This window comes from Peromyscus maniculatus, chromosome 4, assembly GCF_049852395.1.
Source record: "Peromyscus maniculatus bairdii isolate BWxNUB_F1_BW_parent chromosome 4, HU_Pman_BW_mat_3.1, whole genome shotgun sequence".
Lineage (NCBI taxonomy): Eukaryota > Metazoa > Chordata > Mammalia > Rodentia > Cricetidae > Peromyscus > Peromyscus maniculatus.
In genome coordinates, this window is record NC_134855.1 from 61,520,302 (window position 1) to 61,540,696 (window position 20,395).

General features: G+C 57.7%; 11 pseudogenes; all 11 read right to left on the reverse strand.

Annotated features, from left to right (window-relative positions):
• Positions 1-45: 45 nt before the first annotated feature.
• LOC143272608 (chromatin target of PRMT1 protein pseudogene) lies at positions 46-744 on the reverse strand (annotated as a pseudogene).
• Positions 745-1,926: 1,182 nt separating this feature from the next.
• Positions 1,927-2,625, reverse strand: LOC143272609 (chromatin target of PRMT1 protein pseudogene; annotated as a pseudogene).
• Positions 2,626-3,801: 1,176 nt separating this feature from the next.
• On the reverse strand, positions 3,802-4,500 carry LOC143272610 (chromatin target of PRMT1 protein pseudogene; annotated as a pseudogene).
• A 1,188-nt stretch (positions 4,501-5,688) lies between these two features.
• LOC143272611 (chromatin target of PRMT1 protein pseudogene) lies at positions 5,689-6,387 on the reverse strand (annotated as a pseudogene).
• A 1,188-nt stretch (positions 6,388-7,575) lies between these two features.
• On the reverse strand, positions 7,576-8,274 carry LOC143272612 (chromatin target of PRMT1 protein pseudogene; annotated as a pseudogene).
• A 1,192-nt stretch (positions 8,275-9,466) lies between these two features.
• LOC143272613 (chromatin target of PRMT1 protein pseudogene) lies at positions 9,467-10,165 on the reverse strand (annotated as a pseudogene).
• A 1,192-nt stretch (positions 10,166-11,357) lies between these two features.
• Positions 11,358-12,056, reverse strand: LOC143272614 (chromatin target of PRMT1 protein pseudogene; annotated as a pseudogene).
• Positions 12,057-13,240: 1,184 nt separating this feature from the next.
• On the reverse strand, positions 13,241-13,939 carry LOC143272615 (chromatin target of PRMT1 protein pseudogene; annotated as a pseudogene).
• Positions 13,940-15,123: 1,184 nt separating this feature from the next.
• On the reverse strand, positions 15,124-15,822 carry LOC143272616 (chromatin target of PRMT1 protein pseudogene; annotated as a pseudogene).
• Positions 15,823-17,014: 1,192 nt separating this feature from the next.
• Positions 17,015-17,713, reverse strand: LOC143272617 (chromatin target of PRMT1 protein pseudogene; annotated as a pseudogene).
• Positions 17,714-18,897: 1,184 nt separating this feature from the next.
• Positions 18,898-19,596, reverse strand: LOC143272619 (chromatin target of PRMT1 protein pseudogene; annotated as a pseudogene).
• Between the last annotated feature and the right edge of the window lie 799 nt (positions 19,597-20,395).

Here is a 20,395-nt window from a genome sequence, read left to right on the forward strand (position 1 = left end):
TTGGCAGAGATGTGGTGACTTGAACAAGAGTCCAAGAGGCGGGCGTCAGTCACAGGTCTCAGGAGCCGCCTCTGCCATGTAGGCATCCAATTCAGCATCCAGGGCCGCCTTGGTTTGCGACATGTATGCATCCAGTTCGGCGTCCAGCTGCTCCTCGGTCAGTCCGGGGCGAGCGAGGGCACCTCTCCGTCGGCCCCTTCCGCGTCCCCGCCCACCGCCACGTCCTCGGCCTCCAAAAGCCCCTCTTCCACGACCAAACACGGCCCGACCTGGGGGTGGCATCCTGCCCCCGGGCGGGGCCCTGGCGGCAGGTGCCCCACCTAGTCCTCCTCCTTGGGGCACATCTGTCTCGGCGATGGCTGCGCCTCTTCCTCCTTTCGCTCCCCTGGCCACGGCACCCATGGGACCTCCTAAACGGACTTGGATGCTCCTCTCACCCGGGCGCCCCTCGAAGCCCTGCCTAGGATTTAACGCTGCCTGGACAGAGGGTCTCTTCTCCATCTGCAGGGCCAGTCTTCTGTTTCTGGCACTGCCCAGCAGCTGTTGCCGCCTCTTCGAGGCCCGGACGTTGCCCGCCATTGGCTCTGGCAGTCTGTTCTTCCGCAATAGAGCAAAACGCTCATTGAGAGACATCTTGGTGGTGCCTCTGAGCACAACTCTGCGCACTGGACCTGCGGGCCTCTTCAGATCCTGAGAATCCAGGGAGGTTAGCTGCCCGGCGGGTACGAGGCGAAGCTCTCTCATCGTGGCTTGGCTCTCTAGAGCGGCCGGCCCTCTCCTGCCTTTCGTCTGTGCCACCAAAGCTGGCACCGCCAACCCCGCCGCCGCCTGGTGTCCAAAGCAAAGTCCCAGGAGGGTGGGTGGAGAGTCCGGCCTCCTGCAGCACCCGCACAGGTGAGCGGCTTTGGCGGCTTTTCGGGAACCGGTGCCCCAAAAGTCCGATCAAAGAGGGCGCTCCGATCCTAACTGGTCTTAATAAGAACCCGGGGCCAGATATCTGGGGTGAACACCCAAGGGTCAGAGAGACAGAGGACCAAGCCCCGGCCACTTCTCACCAGTGCACCAGTCCTCCGACTCGACGCCTGGGAGTGCTCAGTCCAAAAGGCCTGGAGTTCCTGTCTCCTCCCGCCTTTTATACCCTTCTGGGCCACGTCACTTCCTCCTTCGAGCTGGGCGTGGTGATCACGTGACGCCCAAGGACTAGGATTAAGGGTGTGCCACCACCCTGGGGCGCTGTTACTCTCCTACACTGAGACCATCCCCTGTGGTCCAGGGTGGCTTCGAACCCTCTCTCCGGAGCTAGGAGGAAAGGCGTGTGCCATACCACCTGGCCCCTACGTTTAATATACTGGCTGGCTGTGTCCACTCATCCGGGACCAAGCTTTAATTGATACACAGGATACCACCACATTCCTGCCCCACCCCCAACACCTCTCCACCCAACCCCGAACCCACTCACCAACCAACACACACGCACACAAACACACACACACACACACACACACACACACACATTTATTTATTTATTTATTTATTTATTTATTTATTTATTGGGAGGAGATTAACAAAAGTTTAATCCACTGCCTGGCTGTGTCCTCTGATCCTCGGCCAAGCTTTTATTGATACACAGTATATCACCACATTTCTGCCCCACACAACCCCAACCCCAAAAACCCCGAACCCACACCCCAACCAACATATGTTTATTTTTTTAGGGGGAGGAGAGTAACAAAAGTAGTCCACAACCAAAATGCAAGAAAAACCATTTATTGTGAGCGTATACAACATGTACCGTCAAGCATTACATCAAAGAAACGCGCCTGTGGTGACAGTTCCTCCCAGCAGCCCTCGGGTTTCTCCTCCTTTTTCCTCCTGGTGATTTTGGCAGAGATGTGGTGACTTGAACAAGAGTCCAAGAGGCGGGCGTCAGTCACAGGTCTCAGGAGCCGCCTCTGCCATGTAGGCATCCAATTCAGCATCCAGGGCCGCCTTGGTGTGCGACATGTATGCATCCAGTTCGGCGTCCAGCTGCTCCTCGGTCAGTCCGGGGCGAGCGAGGGCACCTCTCCGTCGGCCCCTTCCGCGTCCCCGCCCACCGCCACGTCCTCGGCCTCCAAAAGCCCCTCTTCCACGACCAAACACGGCCCGACCTGGGGGTGGCATCCTGCCCCCGGGCGGGGCCCTGGCGGCAGGTGCCCCACCTAGTCCTCCTCCTTGGGGCACATCTGTCTCGGCGATGGCTGCGCCTCTTCCTCCTTTCGCTCCCCTGGCCACGGCACCCATGGGACCTCCTAAACGGACTTGGATGCTCCTCTCACCCGGGCGCCCCTCGAAGCCCTGCCTAGGATTTAACGCTGCCTGGACAGAGGGTCTCTTCTCCATCTGCAGGGCCAGTCTTCTGTTTCTGGCACTGCCCAGCAGCTGTTGCCGCCTCTTCGAGGCCCGGACGTTGCCCGCCATTGGCTCTGGCAGTCTGTTCTTCCGCAATAGAGCAAAACGCTCATTGAGAGACATCTTGGTGGTGCCTCTGAGCACAACTCTGCGCACTGGACCTGCGGGCCTCTTCAGATCCTGAGAATCCAGGGAGGTTAGCTGCCCGGCGGGTACGAGGCGAAGCTCTCTCATCGTGGCTTGGCTCTCTAGAGCGGCCGGCCCTCTCCTGCCTTTCGTCTGTGCCACCAAAGCTGGCACCGCCAACCCCGCCGCCGCCTGGTGTCCAAAGCAAAGTCCCAGGAGGGTGGGTGGAGAGTCCGGCCTCCTGCAGCACCCGCACAGGTGAGCAGCTTTGGCGGCTTTTCGGGAACCGGTGCCCCAAAAGTCCGATCAAAGAGGGCGCTCCGATCCTAACTGGTCTTAATAAGAACCCGGGGCCAGATATCTGGGGTGAACACCCAAGGGTCAGAGAGACAGAGGACCAAGCCCCGGCCACTTCTCACCAGTGCACCAGTCCTCCGACTCGACGCCTGGGAGTGCTCAGTCCAAAAGGCCTGGAGTTCCTGTCTCCTCCCGCCTTTTATACCCTTCTGGGCCACGTCACTTCCTCCTTCGAGCTGGGCGTGGTGATCACGTGACGCCCAAGGACTAGGATTAAGGGTGTGCCACCACCCTGGGGCGCTGTTACTCTCCTACACTGAGACCATCCCCTGTGGTCCAGGGTGGCTTCGAACCCTCTCTCCGGAGCTAGGAGGAAAGGCGTGTGCCATACCACCTGGCCCATACGTTTAATATACTGGCTGGCTGTGTCCACTCATCCGGGACCAAGCTTTAATTGATATACAGGATACCACCACATTCCTGCCCCACCCCCAACACCTCTCCACCCAACCCCGAACCCACTCACCAACCAACACACACGCACACAAACACACACACACACACACACACACATACACACACATTTATTTATTTATTTATTTATTTATTTATTGGGAGGAGATTAACAAAAGTTTAATCCACTGCCTGGCTGTGTCCTCTGATCCTCGGCCAAGCTTTTATTGATACACAGTATATCACCACATTTCTGCCCCACACAACCCCAACCCCAAAAACCCCGAACCCACACCCCAACCAACATATGTTTATTTTTTTAGGGGGAGGAGAGTAACAAAAGTAGTCCACAACCAAAATGCAAGAAAAACCATTTATTGTGAGCGTATACAACATGTACCGTCAAGCATTACATCAAAGAAACGCGCCTGTGGTGACAGTTCCTCCCAGCAGCCCTCGGGTTTCTCCTCGTGTTTTCTCCTGGTGATTTTGGCAGAGATGTGGTGACTTGAACAAGAGTCCAAGAGGCGGGCGTCAGTCACAGGTCTCAGGAGCCGCCTCTGCCATGTAGGCATCCAATTCAGCATCCAGGGCCGCCTTGGTGTGCGACATGTATGCATCCAGTTCGGCGTCCAGCTGCTCCTCGGTCAGTCCGGGGCGAGCGAGGGCACCTCTCCGTCGGCCCCTTCCGCGTCCCCGCCCACCGCCACGTCCTCGGCCTCCAAAAGCCCCTCTTCCACGACCAAACACGGCCCGACCTGGGGGTGGCATCCTGCCCCCGGGCGGGGCCCTGGCGGCAGGTGCCCCACCTAGTCCTCCTCCTTGGGGCACATCTGTCTCGGCGATGGCTGCGCCTCTTCCTCCTTTCGCTCCCCTGGCCACGGCACCCATGGGACCTCCTAAACGGACTTGGATGCTCCTCTCACCCGGGCGCCCCTCGAAGCCCTGCCTAGGATTTAACGCTGCCTGGACAGAGGGTCTCTTCTCCATCTGCAGGGCCAGTCTTCTGTTTCTGGCACTGCCCAGCAGCTGTTGCCGCCTCTTCGAGGCCCGGACGTTGCCCGCCATTGGCTCTGGCAGTCTGTTCTTCCGCAATAGAGCAAAACGCTCATTGAGAGACATCTTGGTGGTGCCTCTGAGCACAACTCTGCGCACTGGACCTGCGGGCCTCTTCAGATCCTGAGAATCCAGGGAGGTTAGCTGCCCGGCGGGTACGAGGCGAAGCTCTCTCATCGTGGCTTGGCTCTCTAGAGCGGCCGGCCCTCTCCTGCCTTTCGTCTGTGCCACCAAAGCTGGCACCGCCAACCCCGCCGCCGCCTGGTGTCCAAAGCAAAGTCCCAGGAGGGTGGGTGGAGAGTCCGGCCTCCTGCAGCACCCGCACAGGTGAGCGGCTTTGGCGGCTTTTCGGGAACCGGTGCCCCAAAAGTCCGATCAAAGAGGGCGCTCCGATCCTAACTGGTCTTAATAAGAACCCGGGGCCAGATATCTGGGGTGAACACCCAAGGGTCAGAGAGACAGAGGACCAAGCCCCGGCCACTTCTCACCAGTGCACCAGTCCTCCGACTCGACGCCTGGGAGTGCTCAGTCCAAAAGGCCTGGAGTTCCTGTCTCCTCCCGCCTTTTATACCCTTCTGGGCCACGTCACTTCCTCCTTCGAGCTGGGCGTGGTGATCACGTGACGCCCAAGGACTAGGATTAAGGGTGTGCCACCACCCTGGGGCGCTGTTACTCTCCTACACTGAGACCATCCCCTGTGGTCCAGGGTGGCTTCGAACCCTCTCTCCGGAGCTAGGAGGAAAGGCGTGTGCCATACCACCTGGCCCATACGTTTAATATACTGGCTGGCTGTGTCCACTCATCCGGGACCAAGCTTTAATTGATACACAGGATACCACCACATTCCTGCCCCACCCCCAACACCTCTCCACCCAACCCCGAACCCACTCACCAACCAACACACACGCACACAAACACACACACACACACACACACACACACACATTTATTTATTTATTTATTTATTTATTTATTTATTTATTTATTTATTGGGAGGAGATTAACAAAAGTTTAATCCACTGCCTGGCTGTGTCCTCTGATCCTCGGCCAAGCTTTTATTGATACACAGTATATCACCACATTTCTGCCCCACACAACCCCAACCCCAAAAACCCCGAACCCACACCCCAACCAACATATGTTTATTTTTTTAGGGGGAGGAGAGTAACAAAAGTAGTCCACAACCAAAATGCAAGAAAAACCATTTATTGTGAGCGTATACAACATGTACCGTCAAGCATTACATCAAAGAAACGCGCCTGTGGTGACAGTTCCTCCCAGCAGCCCTCGGGTTTCTCCTCGTGTTTTCTCCTGGTGATTTTGGCAGAGATGTGGTGACTTGAACAAGAGTCCAAGAGGCGGGCGTCAGTCACAGGTCTCAGGAGCCGCCTCTGCCATGTAGGCATCCAATTCAGCATCCAGGGCCGCCTTGGTGTGCGACATGTATGCATCCAGTTCGGCGTCCAGCTGCTCCTCGGTCAGTCCGGGGCGAGCGAGGGCACCTCTCCGTCGGCCCCTTCCGCGTCCCCGCCCACCGCCACGTCCTCGGCCTCCAAAAGCCCCTCTTCCACGACCAAACACGGCCCGACCTGGGGGTGGCATCCTGCCCCCGGGCGGGGCCCTGGCGGCAGGTGCCCCACCTAGTCCTCCTCCTTGGGGCACATCTGTCTCGGCGATGGCTGCGCCTCTTCCTCCTTTCGCTCCCCTGGCCACGGCACCCATGGGACCTCCTAAACGGACTTGGATGCTCCTCTCACCCGGGCGCCCCTCGAAGCCCTGCCTAGGATTTAACGCTGCCTGGACAGAGGGTCTCCTCTCCATCTGCAGGGCCAGTCTTCTGTTTCTGGCACTGCCCAGCAGCTGTTGCCGCCTCTTCGAGGCCCGGACGTTGCCCGCCATTGGCTCTGGCAGTCTGTTCTTCCGCAATAGAGCAAAACGCTCATTGAGAGACATCTTGGTGGTGCCTCTGAGCACAACTCTGCGCACTGGACCTGCGGGCCTCTTCAGATCCTGAGAATCCAGGGAGGTTAGCTGCCCGGCGGGTACGAGGCGAAGCTCTCTCATCGTGGCTTGGCTCTCTAGAGCGGCCGGCCCTCTCCTGCCTTTCGTCTGTGCCACCAAAGCTGGCACCGCCAACCCCGCCGCCGCCTGGTGTCCAAAGCAAAGTCCCAGGAGGGTGGGTGGAGAGTCCGGCCTCCTGCAGCACCCGCACAGGTGAGCGGCTTTGGCGGCTTTTCGGGAACCGGTGCCCCAAAAGTCCGATCAAAGAGGGCGCTCCGATCCTAACTGGTCTTAATAAGAACCCGGGGCCAGATATCTGGGGTGAACACCCAAGGGTCAGAGAGACAGAGGACCAAGCCCCGGCCACTTCTCACCAGTGCACCAGTCCTCCGACTCGACGCCTGGGAGTGCTCAGTCCAAAAGGCCTGGAGTTCCTGTCTCCTCCCGCCTTTTATACCCTTCTGGGCCACGTCACTTCCTCCTTCGAGCTGGGCGTGGTGATCACGTGACGCCCAAGGACTAGGATTAAGGGTGTGCCACCACCCTGGGGCGCTGTTACTCTCCTACACTGAGACCATCCCCTGTGGTCCAGGGTGGCTTCGAACCCTCTCTCCGGAGCTAGGAGGAAAGGCGTGTGCCATACCACCTGGCCCCTACGTTTAATATACTGGCTGGCTGTGTCCACTCATCCGGGACCAAGCTTTAATTGATACACAGGATACCACCACATTCCTGCCCCACCCCCAACACCTCTCCACCCAACCCCGAACCCACTCACCAACCAACACACACGCACACAAACACACACACACACACACACACACACACACACACATTTATTTATTTATTTATTTATTTATTTATTTATTTATTTATTGGGAGGAGATTAACAAAAGTTTAATCCACTGCCTGGCTGTGTCCTCTGATCCTCGGCCAAGCTTTTATTGATACACAGTATATCACCACATTTCTGCCCCACACAACCCCAACCCCAAAAACCCCGAACCCACACCCCAACCAACATATGTTTATTTTTTTAGGGGGAGGAGAGTAACAAAAGTAGTCCACAACCAAAATGCAAGAAAAACCATTTATTGTGAGCGTATACAACATGTACCGTCAAGCATTACATCAAAGAAACGCGCCTGTGGTGACAGTTCCTCCCAGCAGCCCTCGGGTTTCTCCTCGTGTTTTCTCCTGGTGATTTTGGCAGAGATGTGGTGACTTGAACAAGAGTCCAAGAGGCGGGCGTCAGTCACAGGTCTCAGGAGCCGCCTCTGCCATGTAGGCATCCAATTCAGCATCCAGGGCCGCCTTGGTGTGCGACATGTATGCATCCAGTTCGGCGTCCAGCTGCTCCTCGGTCAGTCCGGGGCGAGCGAGGGCACCTCTCCGTCGGCCCCTTCCGCGTCCCCGCCCACCGCCACGTCCTCGGCCTCCAAAAGCCCCTCTTCCACGACCAAACACGGCCCGACCTGGGGGTGGCATCCTGCCCCCGGGCGGGGCCCTGGCGGCAGGTGCCCCACCTAGTCCTCCTCCTTGGGGCACATCTGTCTCGGCGATGGCTGCGCCTCTTCCTCCTTTCGCTCCCCTGGCCACGGCACCCATGGGACCTCCTAAACGGACTTGGATGCTCCTCTCACCCGGGCGCCCCTCGAAGCCCTGCCTAGGATTTAACGCTGCCTGGACAGAGGGTCTCTTCTCCATCTGCAGGGCCAGTCTTCTGTTTCTGGCACTGCCCAGCAGCTGTTGCCGCCTCTTCGAGGCCCGGACGTTGCCCGCCATTGGCTCTGGCAGTCTGTTCTTCCGCAATAGAGCAAAACGCTCATTGAGAGACATCTTGGTGGTGCCTCTGAGCACAACTCTGCGCACTGGACCTGCGGGCCTCTTCAGATCCTGAGAATCCAGGGAGGTTAGCTGCCCGGCGGGTACGAGGCGAAGCTCTCTCATCGTGGCTTGGCTCTCTAGAGCGGCCGGCCCTCTCCTGCCTTTCGTCTGTGCCACCAAAGCTGGCACCGCCAACCCCGCCGCCGCCTGGTGTCCAAAGCAAAGTCCCAGGAGGGTGGGTGGAGAGTCCGGCCTCCTGCAGCACCCGCACAGGTGAGCGGCTTTGGCGGCTTTTCGGGAACCGGTGCCCCAAAAGTCCGATCAAAGAGGGCGCTCCGATCCTAACTGGTCTTAATAAGAACCCGGGGCCAGATATCTGGGGTGAACACCCAAGGGTCAGAGAGACAGAGGACCAAGCCCCGGCCACTTCTCACCAGTGCACCAGTCCTCCGACTCGACGCCTGGGAGTGCTCAGTCCAAAAGGCCTGGAGTTCCTGTCTCCTCCCGCCTTTTATACCCTTCTGGGCCACGTCACTTCCTCCTTCGAGCTGGGCGTGGTGATCACGTGACGCCCAAGGACTAGGATTAAGGGTGTGCCACCACCCTGGGGCGCTGTTACTCTCCTACACTGAGACCATCCCCTGTGGTCCAGGGTGGCTTCGAACCCTCTCTCCGGAGCTAGGAGGAAAGGCGTGTGCCATACCACCTGGCCCATACGTTTAATATACTGGCTGGCTGTGTCCACTCATCCGGGACCAAGCTTTAATTGATACACAGGATACCACCACATTCCTGCCCCACCCCCAACACCTCTCCACCCAACCCCGAACCCACTCACCAACCAACACACACGCACACAAACACACACACACACACACACACACACACACACACATTTATTTATTTATTTATTTATTTATTTATTTATTTATTTATTTATTGGGAGGAGATTAACAAAAGTTTAATCCACTGCCTGGCTGTGTCCTCTGATCCTCGGCCAAGCTTTTATTGATACACAGTATATCACCACATTTCTGCCCCACACAACCTCAACCCCAAAAACCCCGAACCCACACCCCAACCAACATATGTTTATTTTTTTAGGGGGAGGAGAGTAACAAAAGTAGTCCACAACCAAAATGCAAGAAAAACCATTTATTGTGAGCGTATACAACATGTACCGTCAAGCATTACATCAAAGAAACGCGCCTGTGGTGACAGTTCCTCCCAGCAGCCCTCGGGTTTCTCCTCGTGTTTTCTCCTGGTGATTTTGGCAGAGATGTGGTGACTTGAACAAGAGTCCAAGAGGCGGGCGTCAGTCACAGGTCTCAGGAGCCGCCTCTGCCATGTAGGCATCCAATTCAGCATCCAGGGCCGCCTTGGTGTGCGACATGTATGCATCCAGTTCGGCGTCCAGCTGCTCCTCGGTCAGTCCGGGGCGAGCGAGGGCACCTCTCCGTCGGCCCCTTCCGCGTCCCCGCCCACCGCCACGTCCTCGGCCTCCAAAAGCCCCTCTTCCACGACCAAACACGGCCCGACCTGGGGGTGGCATCCTGCCCCCGGGCGGGGCCCTGGCGGCAGGTGCCCCACCTAGTCCTCCTCCTTGGGGCACATCTGTCTCGGCGATGGCTGCGCCTCTTCCTCCTTTCGCTCCCCTGGCCACGGCACCCATGGGACCTCCTAAACGGACTTGGATGCTCCTCTCACCCGGGCGCCCCTCGAAGCCCTGCCTAGGATTTAACGCTGCCTGGACAGAGGGTCTCTTCTCCATCTGCAGGGCCAGTCTTCTGTTTCTGGCACTGCCCAGCAGCTGTTGCCGCCTCTTCGAGGCCCGGACGTTGCCCGCCATTGGCTCTGGCAGTCTGTTCTTCCGCAATAGAGCAAAACGCTCATTGAGAGACATCTTGGTGGTGCCTCTGAGCACAACTCTGCGCACTGGACCTGCGGGCCTCTTCAGATCCTGAGAATCCAGGGAGGTTAGCTGCCCGGCGGGTACGAGGCGAAGCTCTCTCATCGTGGCTTGGCTCTCTAGAGCGGCCGGCCCTCTCCTGCCTTTCGTCTGTGCCACCAAAGCTGGCACCGCCAACCCCGCCGCCGCCTGGTGTCCAAAGCAAAGTCCCAGGAGGGTGGGTGGAGAGTCCGGCCTCCTGCAGCACCCGCACAGGTGAGCGGCTTTGGCGGCTTTTCGGGAACCGGTGCCCCAAAAGTCCGATCAAAGAGGGCGCTCCGATCCTAACTGGTCTTAATAAGAACCCGGGGCCAGATATCTGGGGTGAACACCCAAGGGTCAGAGAGACAGAGGACCAAGCCCCGGCCACTTCTCACCAGTGCACCAGTCCTCCGACTCGACGCCTGGGAGTGCTCAGTCCAAAAGGCCTGGAGTTCCTGTCTCCTCCCGCCTTTTATACCCTTCTGGGCCACGTCACTTCCTCCTTCGAGCTGGGCGTGGTGATCACGTGACGCCCAAGGACTAGGATTAAGGGTGTGCCACCACCCTGGGGCGCTGTTACTCTCCTACACTGAGACCATCCCCTGTGGTCCAGGGTGGCTTCGAACCCTCTCTCCGGAGCTAGGAGGAAAGGCGTGTGCCATACCACCTGGCCCATACGTTTAATATACTGGCTGGCTGTGTCCACTCATCCGGGACCAAGCTTTAATTGATACACAGGATACCACCACATTCCTGCCCCACCCCCAACACCTCTCCACCCAACCCCGAACCCACTCACCAACCAACACACACGCACACAAACACACACACACACACACACACACACACACACACATTTATTTATTTATTTATTTATTTATTTATTTATTTATTTATTTATTGGGAGGAGATTAACAAAAGTTTAATCCACTGCCTGGCTGTGTCCTCTGATCCTCGGCCAAGCTTTTATTGATACACAGTATATCACCACATTTCTGCCCCACACAACCCCAACCCCAAAAACCCCGAACCCACACCCCAACCAACATATGTTTATTTTTTTAGGGGGAGGAGAGTAACAAAAGTAGTCCACAACCAAAATGCAAGAAAAACCATTTATTGTGAGCGTATACAACATGTACCGTCAAGCATTACATCAAAGAAACGCGCCTGTGGTGACAGTTCCTCCCAGCAGCCCTCGGGTTTCTCCTCGTGTTTCCTCCTGGTGATTTTGGCAGAGATGTGGTGACTTGAACAAGAGTCCAAGAGGCGGGCGTCAGTCACAGGTCTCAGGAGCCGCCTCTGCCATGTAGGCATCCAATTCAGCATCCAGGGCCGCCTTGGTGTGCGACATGTATGCATCCAGTTCGGCGTCCAGCTGCTCCTCGGTCAGTCCGGGGCGAGCGAGGGCACCTCTCCGTCGGCCCCTTCCGCGTCCCCGCCCACCGCCACGTCCTCGGCCTCCAAAAGCCCCTCTTCCACGACCAAACACGGCCCGACCTGGGGGTGGCATCCTGCCCCCGGGCGGGGCCCTGGCGGCAGGTGCCCCACCTAGTCCTCCTCCTTGGGGCACATCTGTCTCGGCGATGGCTGCGCCTCTTCCTCCTTTCGCTCCCCTGGCCACGGCACCCATGGGACCTCCTAAACGGACTTGGATGCTCCTCTCACCCGGGCGCCCCTCGAAGCCCTGCCTAGGATTTAACGCTGCCTGGACAGAGGGTCTCCTCTCCATCTGCAGGGCCAGTCTTCTGTTTCTGGCACTGCCCAGCAGCTGTTGCCGCCTCTTCGAGGCCCGGACGTTGCCCGCCATTGGCTCTGGCAGTCTGTTCTTCCGCAATAGAGCAAAACGCTCATTGAGAGACATCTTGGTGGTGCCTCTGAGCACAACTCTGCGCACTGGACCTGCGGGCCTCTTCAGATCCTGAGAATCCAGGGAGGTTAGCTGCCCGGCGGGTACGAGGCGAAGCTCTCTCATCGTGGCTTGGCTCTCTAGAGCGGCCGGCCCTCTCCTGCCTTTCGTCTGTGCCACCAAAGCTGGCACCGCCAACCCCGCCGCCGCCTGGTGTCCAAAGCAAAGTCCCAGGAGGGTGGGTGGAGAGTCCGGCCTCCTGCAGCACCCGCACAGGTGAGCGGCTTTGGCGGCTTTTCGGGAACCGGTGCCCCAAAAGTCCGATCAAAGAGGGCGCTCCGATCCTAACTGGTCTTAATAAGAACCCGGGGCCAGATATCTGGGGTGAACACCCAAGGGTCAGAGAGACAGAGGACCAAGCCCCGGCCACTTCTCACCAGTGCACCAGTCCTCCGACTCGACGCCTGGGAGTGCTCAGTCCAAAAGGCCTGGAGTTCCTGTCTCCTCCCGCCTTTTATACCCTTCTGGGCCACGTCACTTCCTCCTTCGAGCTGGGCGTGGTGATCACGTGACGCCCAAGGACTAGGATTAAGGGTGTGCCACCACCCTGGGGCGCTGTTACTCTCCTACACTGAGACCATCCCCTGTGGTCCAGGGTGGCTTCGAACCCTCTCTCCGGAGCTAGGAGGAAAGGCATGTGCCATACCACCTGGCCCATACGTTTAATATACTGGCTGGCTGTGTCCACTCATCCGGGACCAAGCTTTAATTGATACACAGGATACCACCACATTCCTGCCCCACCCCCAACACCTCTCCACCCAACCCCGAACCCACTCACCAACCAACACACACGCACACAAACACACACACACACACACACACACACACACACATACACACACATTTATTTATTTATTTAATTATTTATTTATTGGGAGGAGATTAACAAAAGTTTAATCCACTGCCTGGCTGTGTCCTCTGATCCTCGGCCAAGCTTTTATTGATACACAGTATATCACCACATTTCTGCCCCACACAACCCCAACCCCAAAAACCCCGAACCCACACCCCAACCAACATATGTTTATTTTTTTAGGGGGAGGAGAGTAACAAAAGTAGTCCACAACCAAAATGCAAGAAAAACCATTTATTGTGAGCGTATACAACATGTACCGTCAAGCATTACATCAAAGAAACGCGCCTGTGGTGACAGTTCCTCCCAGCAGCCCTCGGGTTTCTCCTCGTGTTTTCTCCTGGTGATTTTGGCAGAGATGTGGTGACTTGAACAAGAGTCCAAGAGGCGGGCGTCAGTCACAGGTCTCAGGAGCCGCCTCTGCCATGTAGGCATCCAATTCAGCATCCAGGGCCGCCTTGGTGTGCGACATGTATGCATCCAGTTCGGCGTCCAGCTGCTCCTCGGTCAGTCCGGGGCGAGCGAGGGCACCTCTCCGTCGGCCCCTTCCGCGTCCCCGCCCACCGCCACGTCCTCGGCCTCCAAAAGCCCCTCTTCCACGACCAAACACGGCCCGACCTGGGGGTGGCATCCTGCCCCCGGGCGGGGCCCTGGCGGCAGGTGCCCCACCTAGTCCTCCTCCTTGGGGCACATCTGTCTCGGCGATGGCTGCGCCTCTTCCTCCTTTCGCTCCCCTGGCCACGGCACCCATGGGACCTCCTAAACGGACTTGGATGCTCCTCTCACCCGGGCGCCCCTCGAAGCCCTGCCTAGGATTTAACGCTGCCTGGACAGAGGGTCTCTTCTCCATCTGCAGGGCCAGTCTTCTGTTTCTGGCACTGCCCAGCAGCTGTTGCCGCCTCTTCGAGGCCCGGACGTTGCCCGCCATTGGCTCTGGCAGTCTGTTCTTCCGCAATAGAGCAAAACGCTCATTGAGAGACATCTTGGTGGTGCCTCTGAGCACAACTCTGCGCACTGGACCTGCGGGCCTCTTCAGATCCTGAGAATCCAGGGAGGTTAGCTGCCCGGCGGGTACGAGGCGAAGCTCTCTCATCGTGGCTTGGCTCTCTAGAGCGGCCGGCCCTCTCCTGCCTTTCGTCTGTGCCACCAAAGCTGGCACCGCCAACCCCGCCGCCGCCTGGTGTCCAAAGCAAAGTCCCAGGAGGGTGGGTGGAGAGTCCGGCCTCCTGCAGCACCCGCACAGGTGAGCGGCTTTGGCGGCTTTTCGGGAACCGGTGCCCCAAAAGTCCGATCAAAGAGGGCGCTCCGATCCTAACTGGTCTTAATAAGAACCCGGGGCCAGATATCTGGGGTGAACACCCAAGGGTCAGAGAGACAGAGGACCAAGCCCCGGCCACTTCTCACCAGTGCACCAGTCCTCCGACTCGACGCCTGGGAGTGCTCAGTCCAAAAGGCCTGGAGTTCCTGTCTCCTCCCGCCTTTTATACCCTTCTGGGCCACGTCACTTCCTCCTTCGAGCTGGGCGTGGTGATCACGTGACGCCCAAGGACTAGGATTAAGGGTGTGCCACCACCCTGGGGCGCTGTTACTCTCCTACACTGAGACCATCCCCTGTGGTCCAGGGTGGCTTCGAACCCTCTCTCCGGAGCTAGGAGGAAAGGCATGTGCCATACCACCTGGCCCATACGTTTAATATACTGGCTGGCTGTGTCCACTCATCCGGGACCAAGCTTTAATTGATACACAGGATACCACCACATTCCTGCCCCACCCCCAACACCTCTCCACCCAACCCCGAACCCACTCACCAACCAACACACACGCACACAAACACACACACACACACACACACACACACACACATACACACACATTTATTTATTTATTTAATTATTTATTTATTGGGAGGAGATTAACAAAAGTTTAATCCACTGCCTGGCTGTGTCCTCTGATCCTCGGCCAAGCTTTTATTGATACACAGTATATCACCACATTTCTGCCCCACACAACCCCAACCCCAAAAACCCCGAACCCACACCCCAACCAACATATGTTTATTTTTTTAGGGGGAGGAGAGTAACAAAAGTAGTCCACAACCAAAATGCAAGAAAAACCATTTATTGTGAGCGTATACAACATGTACCGTCAAGCATTACATCAAAGAAACGCGCCTGTGGTGACAGTTCCTCCCAGCAGCCCTCGGGTTTCTCCTCGTGTTTTCTCCTGGTGATTTTGGCAGAGATGTGGTGACTTGAACAAGAGTCCAAGAGGCGGGCGTCAGTCACAGGTCTCAGGAGCCGCCTCTGCCATGTAGGCATCCAATTCAGCATCCAGGGCCGCCTTGGTGTGCGACATGTATGCATCCAGTTCGGCGTCCAGCTGCTCCTCGGTCAGTCCGGGGCGAGCGAGGGCACCTCTCCGTCGGCCCCTTCCGCGTCCCCGCCCACCGCCACGTCCTCGGCCTCCAAAAGCCCCTCTTCCACGACCAAACACGGCCCGACCTGGGGGTGGCATCCTGCCCCCGGGCGGGGCCCTGGCGGCAGGTGCCCCACCTAGTCCTCCTCCTTGGGGCACATCTGTCTCGGCGATGGCTGCGCCTCTTCCTCCTTTCGCTCCCCTGGCCACGGCACCCATGGGACCTCCTAAACGGACTTGGATGCTCCTCTCACCCGGGCGCCCCTCGAAGCCCTGCCTAGGATTTAACGCTGCCTGGACAGAGGGTCTCTTCTCCATCTGCAGGGCCAGTCTTCTGTTTCTGGCACTGCCCAGCAGCTGTTGCCGCCTCTTCGAGGCCCGGACGTTGCCCGCCATTGGCTCTGGCAGTCTGTTCTTCCGCAATAGAGCAAAACGCTCATTGAGAGACATCTTGGTGGTGCCTCTGAGCACAACTCTGCGCACTGGACCTGCGGGCCTCTTCAGATCCTGAGAATCCAGGGAGGTTAGCTGCCCGGCGGGTACGAGGCGAAGCTCTCTCATCGTGGCTTGGCTCTCTAGAGCGGCCGGCCCTCTCCTGCCTTTCGTCTGTGCCACCAAAGCTGGCACCGCCAACCCCGCCGCCGCCTGGTGTCCAAAGCAAAGTCCCAGGAGGGTGGGTGGAGAGTCCGGCCTCCTGCAGCACCCGCACAGGTGAGCGGCTTTGGCGGCTTTTCGGGAACCGGTGCCCCAAAAGTCCGATCAAAGAGGGCGCTCCGATCCTAACTGGTCTTAATAAGAACCCGGGGCCAGATATCTGGGGTGAACACCCAAGGGTCAGAGAGACAGAGGACCAAGCCCCGGCCACTTCTCACCAGTGCACCAGTCCTCCGACTCGACGCCTGGGAGTGCTCAGTCCAAAAGGCCTGGAGTTCCTGTCTCCTCCCGCCTTTTATACCCTTCTGGGCCACGTCACTTCCTCCTTCGAGCTGGGCGTGGTGATCACGTGACGCCCAAGGACTAGGATTAAGGGTGTGCCACCACCCTGGGGCGCTGTTACTCTCCTACACTGAGACCATCCCCTGTGGTCCAGGGTGGCTTCGAACCCTCTCTCCGGAGCTAGGAGGAAAGGCGTGTGCCATACCACCTGGCCCATACGTTTAATATACTGGCTGGCTGTGTCCACTCATCCGGGACCAAGCTTTAATTGATACACAGGATACCACCACATTCCTGCCCCACCCCCAACACCTCTCCACCCAACCCCGAACCCACTCACCAACCAACACACACGCACACAAACACACACACACACACACACACACACACACACACATTTATTTATTTATTTATTTATTTATTTATTTATTTATTTATTTATTGGGAGGAGATTAACAAAAGTTTAATCCACTGCCTGGCTGTGTCCTCTGATCCTCGGCCAAGCTTTTATTGATACACAGTATATCACCACATTTCTGCCCCACACAACCTCAACCCCAAAAACCCCGAACCCACACCCCAACCAACATATGTTTATTTTTTTAGGGGGAGGAGAGTAACAAAAGTAGTCCACAACCAAAATGCAAGAAAAACCATTTATTGTGAGCGTATACAACATGTACCGTCAAGCATTACATCAAAGAAACGCGCCTGTGGTGACAGTTCCTCCCAGCAGCCCTCGGGTTTCTCCTCGTGTTTTCTCCTGGTGATTTTGGCAGAGATGTGGTGACTTGAACAAGAGTCCAAGAGGCGGGCGTCAGTCACAGGTCTCAGGAGCCGCCTCTGCCATGTAGGCATCCAATTCAGCATCCAGGGCCGCCTTGGTGTGCGACATGTATGCATCCAGTTCGGCGTCCAGCTGCTCCTCGGTCAGTCCGGGGCGAGCGAGGGCACCTCTCCGTCGGCCCCTTCCGCGTCCCCGCCCACCGCCACGTCCTCGGCCTCCAAAAGCCCCTCTTCCACGACCAAACACGGCCCGACCTGGGGGTGGCATCCTGCCCCCGGGCGGGGCCCTGGCGGCAGGTGCCCCACCTAGTCCTCCTCCTTGGGGCACATCTGTCTCGGCGATGGCTGCGCCTCTTCCTCCTTTCGCTCCCCTGGCCACGGCACCCATGGGACCTCCTAAACGGACTTGGATGCTCCTCTCACCCGGGCGCCCCTCGAAGCCCTGCCTAGGATTTAACGCTGCCTGGACAGAGGGTCTCTTCTCCATCTGCAGGGCCAGTCTTCTGTTTCTGGCACTGCCCAGCAGCTGTTGCCGCCTCTTCGAGGCCCGGACGTTGCCCGCCATTGGCTCTGGCAGTCTGTTCTTCCGCAATAGAGCAAAACGCTCATTGAGAGACATCTTGGTGGTGCCTCTGAGCACAACTCTGCGCACTGGACCTGCGGGCCTCTTCAGATCCTGAGAATCCAGGGAGGTTAGCTGCCCGGCGGGTACGAGGCGAAGCTCTCTCATCGTGGCTTGGCTCTCTAGAGCGGCCGGCCCTCTCCTGCCTTTCGTCTGTGCCACCAAAGCTGGCACCGCCAACCCCGCCGCCGCCTGGTGTCCAAAGCAAAGTCCCAGGAGGGTGGGTGGAGAGTCCGGCCTCCTGCAGCACCCGCACAGGTGAGCGGCTTTGGCGGCTTTTCGGGAACCGGTGCCCCAAAAGTCCGATCAAAGAGGGCGCTCCGATCCTAACTGGTCTTAATAAGAACCCGGGGCCAGATATCTGGGGTGAACACCCAAGGGTCAGAGAGACAGAGGACCAAGCCCCGGCCACTTCTCACCAGTGCACCAGTCCTCCGACTCGACGCCTGGGAGTGCTCAGTCCAAAAGGCCTGGAGTTCCTGTCTCCTCCCGCCTTTTATACCCTTCTGGGCCACGTCACTTCCTCCTTCGAGCTGGGCGTGGTGATCACGTGACGCCCAAGGACTAGGATTAAGGGTGTGCCACCACCCTGGGGCGCTGTTACTCTCCTACACTGAGACCATCCCCTGTGGTCCAGGGTGGCTTCGAACCCTCTCTCCGGAGCTAGGAGGAAAGGCGTGTGCCATACCACCTGGCCCCTACGTTTAATATACTGGCTGGCTGTGTCCACTCATCCGGGACCAAGCTTTAATTGATACACAGGATACCACCACATTCCTGCCCCACCCCCAACACCTCTCCACCCAACCCCGAACCCACTCACCAACCAACACACACGCACACAAACACACACACACACACACACACACACACACACATACACACACATTTATTTATTTATTTAATTATTTATTTATTGGGAGGAGATTAACAAAAGTTTAATCCACTGCCTGGCTGTGTCCTCTGATCCTCGGCCAAGCTTTTATTGATACACAGTATATCACCACATTTCTGCCCCACACAACCCCAACCCCAAAAACCCCGAACCCACACCCCAACCAACATATGTTTATTTTTTTAGGGGGAGGAGAGTAACAAAAGTAGTCCACAACCAAAATGCAAGAAAAACCATTTATTGTGAGCGTATACAACATGTACCGTCAAGCATTACATCAAAGAAACGCGCCTGTGGTGACAGTTCCTCCCAGCAGCCCTCGGGTTTCTCCTCGTGTTTTCTCCTGGTGATTTTGGCAGAGATGTGGTGACTTGAACAAGAGTCCAAGAGGCGGGCGTCAGTCACAGGTCTCAGGAGCCGCCTCTGCCATGTAGGCATCCAATTCAGCATCCAGGGCCGCCTTGGTGTGCGACATGTATGCATCCAGTTCGGCGTCCAGCTGCTCCTCGGTCAGTCCGGGGCGAGCGAGGGCACCTCTCCGTCGGCCCCTTCCGCGTCCCCGCCCACCGCCACGTCCTCGGCCTCCAAAAGCCCCTCTTCCACGACCAAACACGGCCCGACCTGGGGGTGGCATCCTGCCCCCGGGCGGGGCCCTGGCGGCAGGTGCCCCACCTAGTCCTCCTCCTTGGGGCACATCTGTCTCGGCGATGGCTGCGCCTCTTCCTCCTTTCGCTCCCCTGGCCACGGCACCCATGGGACCTCCTAAACGGACTTGGATGCTCCTCTCACCCGGGCGCCCCTCGAAGCCCTGCCTAGGATTTAACGCTGCCTGGACAGAGGGTCTCTTCTCCATCTGCAGGGCCAGTCTTCTCTTTCTGGCACTGCCCAGCTGCTGCTGCCGCCACTTCGAGGCCCGGACGTTGCCCGCCATTGGCTCTGGCAGTCTGTTCTTCCGCAATAGAGCAAAACGCTCATTGAGAGACATCTTGGTGGTGCCTCTGAGCACAACTCTGCGCACTGGCCCTGCGGGCCTCTTCAGATCCTGAGAATCCAGGGAGGTTAGCTGCCCGGTGGGTACGAGGCGAAGCTCTCTCATCGTGGCTTGGCTCTCTAGAGTGGTTGGCCCTCTCCTGCCTTTTGTCTGTGCCACCAAAGCTGGCACCGCCAACCCCGCCGCCCCCTGCTGTCCAAAGCAAAGTCCCAGGAGGGTGGGTGGAGAGTCCGGCCTCCTGCAGCACAGGCACAGGCGAGCGGCTTTGGTGGCTCTCTAGGGAACTGGTGCCCCAAAATTCTGATCAAAGAGGGCGGTCCGATGCTAACTGGTCTTCATAAGAACCCGGGGCCAGATATCTGGGGTGAACACCCAAGGGTCAGAGAGACAGAGGACCAAGCCCCAGCCACTTCTCACCTATTGCACCAGTCCTCACTCGAAGCCTGGGAGTTCTCAATCCAAAAGGCCTGCAGTTTCTGTCTCCTCCGGCCTTTTATACCCTTCTGGGCCATGTCACTTCCTCCTTCGAGCTGGGCGTGGTGATCACGTGACGCCCAAGGACTAGGATTAAGTGTGTGCCACCACCCTGGGGCGCTGTTACTCTCCTACACTGAGACCATCCCATGTGGTCCAGGGTGGCTTCGAACCCTCTCTCCAGAGCTACGAGGAAAGGCGTGTGCCATACCACCTGGCCCCTACGTTTAATATACTGGCTGGCTGTGTCCACTCATCCTGGACCAAGCTTTAATTGATACTAGGATACCACCACATTTCTGCCCCACTGCCATCACCACCCCCACCCAACCCCTAACAAACCTAGAGCTAGGTGTGGGGTTACTGCTGAAATATCAGAGAGATAGAACCAGCCCTAGCTACCTCACCTTGCCAATTCCTCAGCTGATCC